The sequence below is a fragment of the Triticum aestivum genome, chromosome 7B, assembly GCF_018294505.1.
Source record: "Triticum aestivum cultivar Chinese Spring chromosome 7B, IWGSC CS RefSeq v2.1, whole genome shotgun sequence".
NCBI lineage: Eukaryota > Viridiplantae > Streptophyta > Magnoliopsida > Poales > Poaceae > Triticum > Triticum aestivum.
In genome coordinates, this window is record NC_057813.1 from 716,967,062 (window position 1) to 716,979,396 (window position 12,335).

Below are 12,335 nucleotides of genomic sequence, written 5' to 3' on the forward strand. Positions count from 1 at the left end.
ACATGTCGTAAAGACATCACATATGATTTTCCATGCCGCGACATCGTACGAAATAATCAATGTTGGGGATATCGCGACATCGTATGAAATAATCATTATTTATTAAAAAATGAAATAAAAATACATTAAAAAGAAAATACAATAAGAAGAAAATAAAATATGTATCGTAAAGATACAATAAAATAAAATATAGAAATTATTAGAAGTAAAAATAATAAAATTTTTCTATTGAAATAAAATAAAAATAGTTTAAAAAAATTGTAAACCGTGTGTTTTTATAAGACACTCGGCTTACCAGGCTATTGTAGGCTTAGTAGTGAGCGCGGGACTTGCGAAAATAGACGCGCGAAAGAGGCCATTTTGGCCCAGATCCACCGCGGAGCGCCTTCAGCCCCCACTTCTCCCGAGCGCCGCCCCTGTTTCTCCCCGCGCGCTGCCGCCCTGTTTCTCCCCCCACCTCCGGCGCCGCCCCCCTTTTCTCCCCCCGCCGCCCCTCTCCTCGCGCCGCCATCTCCTCGCGCCGCCGCCCATCCTCCACCCACCGGCTGCCTCGCCGTCACCCCCCGGCGCTGCCGCCCCTCCCTGTCCTCTAGGAGCACAGATCCTCCCCGCCCCCTTCCCGAGCATGAGGAGCCCCCAGCTAGCCCTCCCATCGGCGCCGCCGCCCCTCCCTGTCCGCTAGGGTTGAGGTCGCACGGCCATCTCTCCGCCGGCAGGTAACCCCCCTGCCCCCGTCTCTCTCTCTCTCTCTCTCTCTCTCTCTCTGACCGACCTATTTCTCTGTTGACCAGGGCCGGCTCCTCCGGCGGCAAGGTGCTCCGGCGTGAAGGTGCTCAGAGGTGCCCCTGCTGATCTCCTCATGCAACAACAAGAAGCAACCAGGTCTTGGTTCCCGTCCCTCCCCCAATTGCATCTTCAGGAACACATGCATGTTCTGTTACACACTTGTTCAGTTTCATACCTACATATTACTTGGATAGCTAGGATTTCTAGATGCTATATACAATCTAATTATGTGGGCGTACTTCTGCACAAGGAACTCAAGAACCTCTTCTAAAGTTTTTGGGAAGTGGATTAGTTACTTCTTTCTGTTCCATACAAGCAAACAAATATGCCTTTATTTACTTTGATCTATTCTTTCAATTTATTCTCATCCAGTAATCCAATTTGACTGTGCATCTTACAAGCACAACCTATACTTTGTTCTGATGGAATTTCTTTGATGGTGTTGTTGCAGATGTGCAGTGTATATGCATCAACAAGGAGGCACCTGAACAATATTTATTCAAAGCCAGACGCGAAATAAAAAAATGATGCTCAAGTTAACCTCTTGCTAGGATTTAATAATATTGTTTTTTCTTGCTAAACTTTATTTTCGTTCTTTTGTTAGGTTGATGTACTAAATAATTAAAACATATGTGAGTTGATTGTTGTACAGTTTTTGCATCTGTTGTATGGAGCTGGGACTTACTTAGTAAGATTTGTTATGTAATTATAAGGTCTGATTCTGTAACACCAATAAACTTCCTAGAAATTTGCGTCTGCTCACTGAATCTATGATACTAAATTGTATGCTGTTGTATTTCATATATATGTTATACATACATGTGCAGACTTTACTAGACACATATCATGAGTAGATAAGTTCAGTCTCCATTTGTTTCTTTAAGAAGATGTGCAGTATGCTGTTGTATCTCAGTTCTCATATACTGTAATATATATTAACAGAAAGAATCATGTTGTATGCTTCAGATTTATACTGAAAGTGTGTCCCTATTTTGATGCAATTCTTCTTTTTTACATACTAGGAAACGTTCTGTAGCAAAAAACACGCTCACTGAGCATGTCGTTATGGATTACGTAATGAAGCGTAGAAAATGAAGAGGATAATCAAGTCGAGAGCCACCGGCGATGATGTGTAGTTGCTGGATGAGCTTCTCATCCACGCCTTGGCTGCAAACCGTGTCTGCAGGTGCAGGTAATGACTTCATAGATTTCTATTTTATACAGGGTGCATACTGGACTAGAGGTTTGATTATTAGGATGATTTCTAATGCGTGATGTCCCACGCAAGCACCTTGCTGAATTTCAGGTTTTTTTATTTGTTGCATCAATGGTATCTTTCCAACAGAACATTTACTACAATGCTTCTATTCATATATATTTATGTGCTCAAATTTATTGCCACCATCATTTTGTATGCAGCACTTGAACAACATATATCTATTTTTTGTGTTCGGGAGCCTTCCTATATACTATTGTCAACTAACGTCCATTCCACTTAAGGGATATTTGAGGGGATATGTGTAACAAAATGTTACTATTACAAGAAATAAACTCCCATTTCAGTTAAGTGAGATTCTGAGGGATGTGTGTAACCATGTGCTTCTATTGCGAGAAAATGATTCTCAGTATTTGATCATCATATGGATGCACTTCTATATGATGCACTTCTATTTGATCAACATAATTTGGGAGACATGGGATCATATGATTTCTTGAAGCGGACTAAGCTAAGAGAGGATTACTGATGCTTACATGTAATACTTTAGAATTGAACTGCCAATGCCCATTTAGGAAAATGAATTTAATGCCCATTCCAAGGGTCTTTTCCCGGGATAATGTGCAACCAAGTGCTATTACAAAAAGAAAGTTAGTATTTGATACATATAAGTCTCTCAGTATATTAACTATGTTGTTCATTTTACATTTATATAAATGGCCGGCATTTTTAACCCTTATATTCCTGTTAGGAAATATATGATGCAGAGGATCTCACCTAAATAATTATGGATTTAAGCTAAGCCATAAATATAATAATGTTTGGCTCACATCTGGTGGTAGGACTTCCTCATAGAAGGATAAGCAGAGATATGTATTATTTGCATATGTGTCTATCATTTGAACCCATTTTGAGCTATTTGGTTAAACATAAGCATTTGTAATACAATCAAAAGACAGGCACAAGATAACTATGAATCTCAGACCATGGAAATATTAATCCACTATCTAATGTCCAACTAATTGAAACAATATTAAGTGCACTACAATCAAGTTTCATAACACAATTCTCTATTTCTCACATAAAAAATGAAACAATACAAAGAGCTGCCAATGATTTATACTCTTTTAGGAAAAATTACTAGCCCGTGCAGTCGCACAGGTTGTTGACTAGTCATGCTTAAAGATCATGAATCTTACCATCTTACCTTCTCGTGCTTGAAGTGTTCTCAGTCAGGACAAGCAAGCCCAGTGACTCCCACTACGGCTCATGGCGCTTCGACCTCCTTGCAACAATGATCACTCGAGGTAGTTGTCTATGCTTGTGCATTGTTGATGCTTGCGTCTTGTCTTTGTGCTTCTCAACTTACAACTTGTGCATTGTTGATAGTAGAGCCCACAAGTGTTGATGCTTATATTGTTCATACTTCTTAGCTTCAATTTGAACCTTATATGTTGATGCTTGTTGACTCTTGTGCCTTATCGATCATTTGAAAATTAACTTTGAAAACTCATGCGTTTGGTAATGGACTTATAGGTTTGCATCGTGGATGCCGTTGACGGTGGGCATACATGCTACGGTGGAGCACATTGCATGTTTGAGGTTCATGCTTGGTGTGAACTTGGAACTCATGCTTTTGTTTGTGAACCTTGTTGGATATGTACCTGTGTGGACTTTGGACTCATGGTCAATTTGTATGGTTGTCAAGTTGTACTAAATTGTTGTTGTGAACCTTCGTTGGTTATATATTACTTGTTGGATCTATATTTGCTGGACATGTTGCTTGCTGGATATATAAGCCATGTTGCTGCTGCTCGCTGAAGCATGTAGAAAAAAAAAGCAATCTGGCCTATAAACCGAGTGTCCCAGGGACATGGCACCCGGCTTATAGGCATATTATGCCACGGGAGCTGTATAAGCCGAGTACTCCAGGTGTCAGGCACACGGCTTATAGGCATATTTGTAAGAGCGGCTGGACTATAAGCCGAGTACAGCAGGAGTCGGCACTCGGTTTACATGTTTATATAGAAACCGTGCGGCTCATTTTGGCACTTGGTTTATAGATAAAATGTGTAGCGCTTGTAGGCACTCGGTTTATATATAAACCGTGTGGCTCCAGTAGACACTCGGTTTATACGGACGGTGACATGTGGCCGTTATCTTTCGGCTGCCGTCATGTTACTTTAGTAAGCTGAGAGCCTCGTATAAATACACGGTTTATACATAAACCGAGAGTTTTTGCACTGGCACTCGGCTTATACCTTATAAGCCGATGGAGTGTAAACCGTGTCATGTAAGCCGGGTGTTTTACTCGGCTTATATATAAACCGTGTTTATATCAATATAAGCCGAGTGTATTGGGTACACGGCTTTAAAGTTTTTTCCTGTAGTGTGCAAAGATGATCTTAATACATAATGGTGGTTGTTGAGGGTTCTATGTACACTACCAGAATAAACCCCTATGCCTACGGCTCAGGCCGTAGGCATAGCCCTGATTCCCGTCGGGATAGGCCTATGCCGACGGCCCCCGTAGGCATAGGGCCGTCGGCATAATATACGTCGGCGTATCTCGGGATGCCGTCGGCATAGAAAAGCCGTCGGCATAGATGATTTGCCGACGGTGTCCGTACATCTATGCCGACGGCCAGGGCCGTCGGCAACATTCCACGCTAACGGTGGCCGCCGTCAAGTGCTGCCCATAGAGGAGACGCCACGTGGCAGAGCTATGCCTACGGCGTAGCCGTCGGCATAGATTTGAAACTATGCCTACGCCTAGGCCGTAGGCATAGCCCTGCCTGCGGTGACTCCTGGCAGGAGGGTATGCCTACGGCAAAGCCGTCGGCATAGATCTATGCCTATGCCGACGGCTTTGCTGTAGGCATATCCCTGCCACATGGCAGGCCCTGGGTAGCCCTGTGCATATCTATGCCGACGGTTTAACCGTAGGCATACGTACGAACCAAAACCAAAAAAAAAATACTAGCCAAAAAGGCTAGCAATTTCCAATCCAATTATAAGACATGATTCAACAACCATGGATTTGCAAACACAGACCATAAAATATTTTTTATGTACACAACATTTTCATTCTAAGAATCCACTAAAAAAATACTAGCCAAAAAGGCTAGCAATTTCCAATACAATTATAAGACATGATTCAACAACCATGGTTTTGCAAACACAGACCATAAAATATTTTTGATGTATACAACATTTTCATTCTAAGAATCCACTACAGCATCAAAGGAGAAGGCGGAGGGGCGGTGCCGATGGTGCGGGAGACGGGGCAGCGATGACAGAGGTGGCATGCAGTCAGTATAATGAACCAAAGATCCTACACATAAGGACGAATATGTAATATATACACTGCATCTACCAAAGGGAAATCACCAAAATGTTACAAGAAATACTTCTACCGGGAGGCAAACAAAGATTTTCGTTGTAAATGATCTGATGTTCGCACTGCATAGCTGATACAATAGGATTTCTTCACATTATTCAATTACTGGGAAGGATCAATTGCACATATGGATGAACTACTAGTACAGGAGTAGCTTGCTGCCAACACTACTAGCTAGCTAGATTAAACACCAACAGTTAACAAAACCTAGCTGCAGTAACCAACAACCACAAATGAGGTAGTACAAGAGCAGAATTTAACAAGTGTGCTACTCTGAATCATCATCACTGTAAATAGGAATGATCTTTCTCATGGCACAAGCACGACAAGCACAAACAAAATCACCCATGCGCATGAAACAGAGCAAGGTACTGCTATAGCAGCACAAGAGAGGGAGCTAGAGGTAGGAGATGGACTCACCGGAGAGGAGGTTGTAGTCGATGCCGAACACGACCGCGGCCGCAGTCGCACGGTAGAGGAGGTTGTAGCCGAGTTGGACCATGTGCGGGGTGTCGTCGTGGCGGTGGATGCCCTGGTTGTCGTCATCATCCACGGAGGATGCCTACTGCTCCGAATCAAACGAACAAGTCAGAGCTAGTGTTGTTGAGCTAGTACATAAATTAAACAAGCTAGTATAGGAGACACAGGCGTGCTGGTGCTAGTATCTACAGAAATCAATCGAGCTAGCTATGCGTGTGCGTGAGCTAGCTTAGTATGTACAGTGCATGGTTGGGATCCAAAGCAAACAGAGAATGCTAGCCTCAACAGAATCAATCACAAGGTTATTTTTTTGTTGTTACTAGCACTGCTAGTTGTATGTGTTGATCCATCCGGACCTAACTAATGTTGTTGTATCTCTAGACCAAGTGCAGCAACACAAGAAGAAGAACTAAAACTGTAGAGCACATGTATACATATGACGAACTACAGAACTAGCACTACATTTTGCACAGGACAGAATTAATCATGAATGGTTCTGTCACAGTTGATGCATTTGTTGCCAAAAAGAAAATTTCATCCAAACTACATACGCTGACATGAGCCGGTGTAATTCACATGTAATGGTGGCTTAATATGTTTTCTACCACATGTCATGTTTACTTACTAGCATCTAAGAATGGATCAGGTATGAATTAGGGCATGGATATCGAGAGCAGCAAGATGGTAGTAATGGAACAAAAAGTTTTGGCCTAAAAAAATTTGTTTGTCAAGGAACAAGATAGACAAAAAATATTGGGTTTGAGAAGGTGAGTATCTCAGGGGCTGGGCTTACACATGGGTTGAGAAGGAGGTTGATCTGCTGCCACCCACACATGCATCTATCAATCAAAAAATAATGTTTAGGTTCTCAAAGACCTTCCTGGATCCGGCAGCAGCACGAACAGAGCAAACAGAGAGGCGTGAGGAAATCGAATCAAATCAAATCAAACATCAAAGGCAGAGACAACAACCATTTATTTTGTAGCATCTTGAGATAACTTGAGAAATCCAACCAGACCAATTCATAAGCTAAATTCTACTACATTTTTGGGGTAGCAAGCAAAATATACTAAAAAGCAGAGTCAATTCAAACCGGAGATGGACTCTACTTCATCAATGGATGAGTGGCATTAACTGTTTGAACACCACACCGTCACAGCAACAAAAGCAGTACCAAGACAAGTGCATCAGGTGTTCCATTTAGCACAAACACAAACTTCAGTGCTATAAAAAAATACGTACAGGGCTAGTTCACTAGTCATGCAAATTTGCAATATATGCAAACAAGTTTCAATCGATCGATATTATGCAAGATACGCCTAGCCTGGCTGCAGCAACCAACAAGGGCAATCCAAACTGAGAGCTAGCTAGCTAGGAGGACCCGGCAGTGGAGTGTGACAGCAGTAGCACCCATTCAAAATTCAGTCAAGCATGTGTATAAGTAAAAAATGCAGAGCAGAGCAGAGCAGCAGCAAATTGAGAGCAAGCCTAGGAAATCGAGGAGGACAAGGGAGGCATGGAGGGAAAGGAAAACCTCTCGCTTGAGGTTGGGTGTCGTTCCGAGAGAGAGGATGCACGCGGGGGAAGCAGGACTCCTCCTCTCCCTCGTCCCTGCATCGAGTTGTTGTTACTGCTGCGTGTGGTTTGTGAAGGAAGTGTGTTGCCCATTGCTCTGTTGACCTCAAAACTTCTCGTGCTCTCAAAGGGGGCCGTTGCATGACACGTGACAGTACATGGCATTTTTCGGGCCCACTTGCAATATTTGAGACATTTACTGCATCCGTAGGGTTTCAATGCGGGAAATTGCCGATCTGCACGGCGGCCACCTGAAATGATGTCCAGAAGTGGTTCATCAAATCATATATGATGTCTTTGGGGTATGTGTAGGACTAGTGCAACCCAAGGAGGGGCATGCCCCACCACCGGGAGGCAAATGTACCTCGACGGCATGCCGGATCCAACCGTTAAATCAAACAAAAATTATACGATGCTGGAAATCCTCGGGACCTGGCACGGTGTCGTCATATGGCCCTTGTGGAGTGTGGTGAAAGTTTGAGCCTGTTTCGCAGAAGCCTGTCCGGAGGTCGCTTGTAAACTGCTCCATCTCCGAGGTAGTATCTGGCTATCGAGAGAGAACGTGTTTAGTTTGTGAAGGAGGTGTGATTCCAGTTGCTTCATTGACCTTGAAACTTCACGTGCTCCCAAAGGGGGCCATTGCATGACACGTGCCAGGACATGGCATTTATCTGGGCCACCTGCAATATTTGAGACATTTATTGCATCCGTAGGGTTTCAATGCGGGAAATTGCGGATCTGCTTGGCGACCACCTGAAATGATGTCCAGAAGTGGTTTATTAAATCGCATATGATGTCTTTGCGGTATGTGTAGGCCTGGTGCAACCAAAGGAGGGGGAGGCCCCACCACCGCAGGGTGAATGTAACTCGGGGCATGCCAGATCTAGCCGTTAAAATCCATGGGAAATCATACGATGCCAAAAATCCTCAGGACCTGGCATGGTGTAGTCATATGGCCCTTGTAGGGTGTGGTAAAAGTTTGAGCATGTTTCGCAGAAGCCTCACAGGAGGCCACTTGTAAACTACACCATCTCCAAGGTAGTATCTGATTATCGAGAGAGAACGTGTCCGATTTTGTGAAGGAAGTGTGCCGCCCGTTGCTCCGTTGGCTATTTCAACACTTAATCACACTTGTATACATATATTAAGACACAATGCAAGTTTTGGTGGCATTGATACCCTCGAAGGCCCCCGACTGGGCCCAACCCACCACCGGATCCCCCTCGTGTCGACCCGACGGGGCCGTTTCCTCCCTCCAAGTGCCGGCGGCAGCGCCTTCCGTGAAGGGGGTCACATTTCCGGAGCCACATGACAGGTGTTTGCACCTGACACCACACTTCCAGACATGTAAGAGGACCCAATGCAAGATTTGGTGGCATAGCTAGCCCCCGAAGGCCCTTGGCCACACTCGTAGACACGCGAAGAACAATCCGTAGTGGGCTTTTTTTTTCACATACTCTTGCATCTTTAAAAAATATAAGAAATTGCAATGCCTATTATATCACATGTGTCTGCACTGTGTACAAATTTCATGAATTGATCACGCTCCGAGTGTTCAGAAATATTCATGCAACGCCAAAACCGTAGAGGGATTACTTCGATTTCATTGCCGTCCGGGGGGCGGGGGCTCACACCGGAGCCGCGTATTGCCTCTTCAGACAAGCCACCACACCTTAAGACATGTATGAGGACCCGGTGCAATGCTCTGGTGGCATTGCTACCCCCCGAAGGCCCCCAACCGGCCTAACCCTAGACCAGTTGACCCGGAGATCTACGCCTTTGACTTTCGTCAAACGAGATTTGACCAACACACGTTTTCACCTGGTTATGATAGGTCAGCCCATAGGAACACTTGAGAACAAGGTTTGGGCCAAACCCACTATAAGATTCCCTCCGCCTCGACCCAACGTGGCCGTTTTCCCCTTCCAAGTGTCGACGGCATCGCCATCCATGAAGGAGTCACACTCCAGAGCCGGTTGCCGGGTGTTTGCGCCTGCCACCACAATCCTTGAAACAATCTGATGGATGTAGATATAAAGTTTGTCTTGATTGGCCAAGGTATGAAAAATATACAAAAAATTCAAAACAAAAGGGTGTTTTCTGTAAATTTGAAGCAAACATGATTTAAGTTTGTTCAAATTTGAAAAATAGTATAACAACATAATCCTTTCAAGATTCTGATAAAAAACCATATCAAATTTGTCAAAATCGATCCAAGTATCAATTACTTATGATTTTAACAAACTATAAGGACCTATATGCAAAAGTACATGAGGTCACATTTCTAACATACTCAAAAACAATAAAACTGTATATTCATAATCTATGGAAAATTCTACCTCAAGTCGATGTATAATTTGTGTATGTCTAAGTTTAGATAAGTTAGATTTAAATTATTCAAAATTTAACTTTTAAAAACATTAAAATAATTTAAAAAAACAGATGATATCTATGCCTACGGCATAGCCGTAGGCATAGTTCTTGGCTAGGGGCTACCAGGAGGCGCCACGTGGCGAGGCTATGCCTACAGCCTTGCCGTAGGCATAGATGGAAAACTATGCCTACGGCTTTGCCGTCGGCATAGCTCTGCCACGTGGCAGCTCCTAATAAAAAAAAACAGATGATATTTATGCCGACGGCCGCGGTCAGGGCCGTCGGCATAGATTTGACGGCGTCAGCCCACCGTCTGTCCCTAGGCCACGAGGGCCACCTCTATGCCGACGGCCTAACTATGCCTACGGCTGCCGTAGGCATAGATCGATATATGCCGACGGCCTTACTATGCCTACGGCTGCCGTAGGCATAGATGGAGCTATGCCGACGGCTTTTCTGTGCCGACGGTATTCCTCAAGCCGTCGGCATAGCTCCATCTATGCCTACGGCAGCCGTCGGCATAGATAAGGCCGTAGGCATATAAGATTATTCCTGTAGTGACACGTACATATACATGTGCGTCTTTGTGGGCATGTCCAGAATGGTTTTATGTGGTTAATTTTTTGGAGCGACACACTAAAGACCGCGACTTGCCTAATGACTAAAGTTGACACGGGTTGGCTTTGGCATATACCGGTTAGCCCACGTCAATATGAGATCTTGGCAAGTCTCCTCAAAGGGGACCATATCCGAGGACTAACAAATGCTAGTTTTGCCAAATATTGTGCTTGAAGTGCTTGTATCAAAGGAAACACTACCATAATTTGGCCTAATCCCGAAGGCCGAAGCTATGCCGAAGGCCCCCGTCGGCATATATCGAGATATTCCGACGGCCTAGGTCACGCCGTAGGCATAGAAAAGCCGTCGGCATACGTCAAGATATGCCGAAGCTCAGCCGTCGGTACTACAGGTTTTATGCCTACGGTGGCCGTCGGCATAGTCTATTCCATCGGCACACATGTGGGGCCGGCTACCCTGCGGGCGGTGGCCGTTTGATAGCGTCAAAACTATGTCGACGGCGCTAACGGGGGTCCACGACATAGCTATGCTGACGGCTATGCCATCGGCATAGTGTCTGACCCCACGTCATCGATCCGTGGGACGTGACACGTCATCAATCTGATCCCCTCGTCGGTCCGTGGGGTGGTAGAGATATGCCGACGACCCACCTGATGGCATAGGCCTGGCCCATGGCCTCTGCCACGTCATTGATCTGCGGCATCTGCCACGTCATCGATCCAGGCCCTCATCGATCCGTGGGCGTAGCTATGCCGACGGCATAGATCTGTGCTAATTTTTATATATTTTATTTATTCTCTCTTATTTATTTATTTATTTATTTTTGTCTTTTTTTTTTCAAAACTAATTTCATTAACTTAAATGTGCCTTATCTAAAAAGAAAACATACCTAAATTATATATCCATTGCCCCCCCCCTCACGGACGTCGCTGCCGCCGTGTCACGGAGGGGGGGAAACGGCCACGTCGGACCGACATGGAGGGAATCTTGCGGTCGGTTCGGCCTGGACCATGTTGAGGTGTAACTATGGGCTAGGCTATGACAACCCGGTGAAAAGGGCCATCGGTCAAACCCAGTCCGGCGAAAGTCAAAGGCTTATATCCGCCGGTCGACTGTGTCAGGGTTAGACGGGACGGGGTACTTGGGGGTAGGAATGCTGTCTGGTCTTGCGGTGGGCCCTCTCACTACTGGAATCTGCTACTTTGCCATCTGCCAGCTCTTTGCCGTCTGCCAGCTGATGGCAAAGAGGCTCTTTGCCATCCGCCTTGGGATAGCAGACGGCAAAGAGCTGGCAGATGACAAAGAGACTGTTTGCCATCAGCTGGCTGTTTGCCGTCTTCCAGCTGACGACAAAGAGGGAAAAGACAGACGGCAAAGAGCCTAGTGGCGCCACGGGGCACGGCGTGGCTAGGTCAACTTCTTTGCCGTCTGCTAGCAGACGGCAATGTCCAACCTTTGCCGTCTGCCAGCAGACGGCAAAGAAGTGACGTGGGGCCTCTTAACAGGCCAAGAACAAATAGCAGCCGGCAAAGCCAGGGCGGACAGCAAAGAAGAAGCACAACACCCGGATCGATCATGCGGATCGATGACTTGGCATCCCCACCCACACCCCATCGGACGCACACCCACGCACGCACCCACGATGCACATGCCCTGAGGGCAGCATCATCCCACCACGTCCCACCTCACCCCACCACGTCTCTCTCTCTGTCCCTTATCCCCACCTCGCCCCACCACATCTCTCTCTCTCTCCTTTCTCTCCCTCTCGATCGAAATTGGCACATCGGCCGGTCGGTGCCCGCCACCGGCTTGACCCCCGGCCTTGCCGGCCAACACCTCGCCCGCCGGATCCAGCCTCGCCGGCCACCACCTCTTCCGCCGACCGCTTCCACTTCCCCCTTCACCGCCGGCTCCGGCCACTTCGCC

At 45.7% G+C, this 12,335-nt stretch overlaps 2 long non-coding RNA genes across 3 annotated transcripts; one reads left to right on the forward strand and one right to left on the reverse strand.

The window, feature by feature from the left end:
* Positions 1–345: 345 nt before the first annotated feature.
* On the forward strand, positions 346–3,766 carry LOC123162560 (uncharacterized). 2 transcript variants are annotated; one of them, XR_006481343.1, is made up of 6 exons: positions 353–716; positions 792–882; positions 1,238–1,321; positions 1,809–1,978; positions 3,226–3,309; positions 3,539–3,766. It is a non-coding gene; the product is annotated as an uncharacterized lncRNA (long non-coding RNA). The 2 variants fall into 2 exon arrangements; XR_006481342.1 differs by having other exon boundaries at positions 346–716; positions 1,238–1,978.
* A 1,852-nt stretch (positions 3,767–5,618) lies between these two features.
* Positions 5,619–7,450, reverse strand: LOC123156033 (uncharacterized). Its single transcript, XR_006477792.1, has 3 exons — positions 7,417–7,450; positions 6,676–6,721; positions 5,619–5,964 (listed from the first exon to the last, which is right to left on the reverse strand). It is a non-coding gene; the product is annotated as an uncharacterized lncRNA (long non-coding RNA).
* Between the last annotated feature and the right edge of the window lie 4,885 nt (positions 7,451–12,335).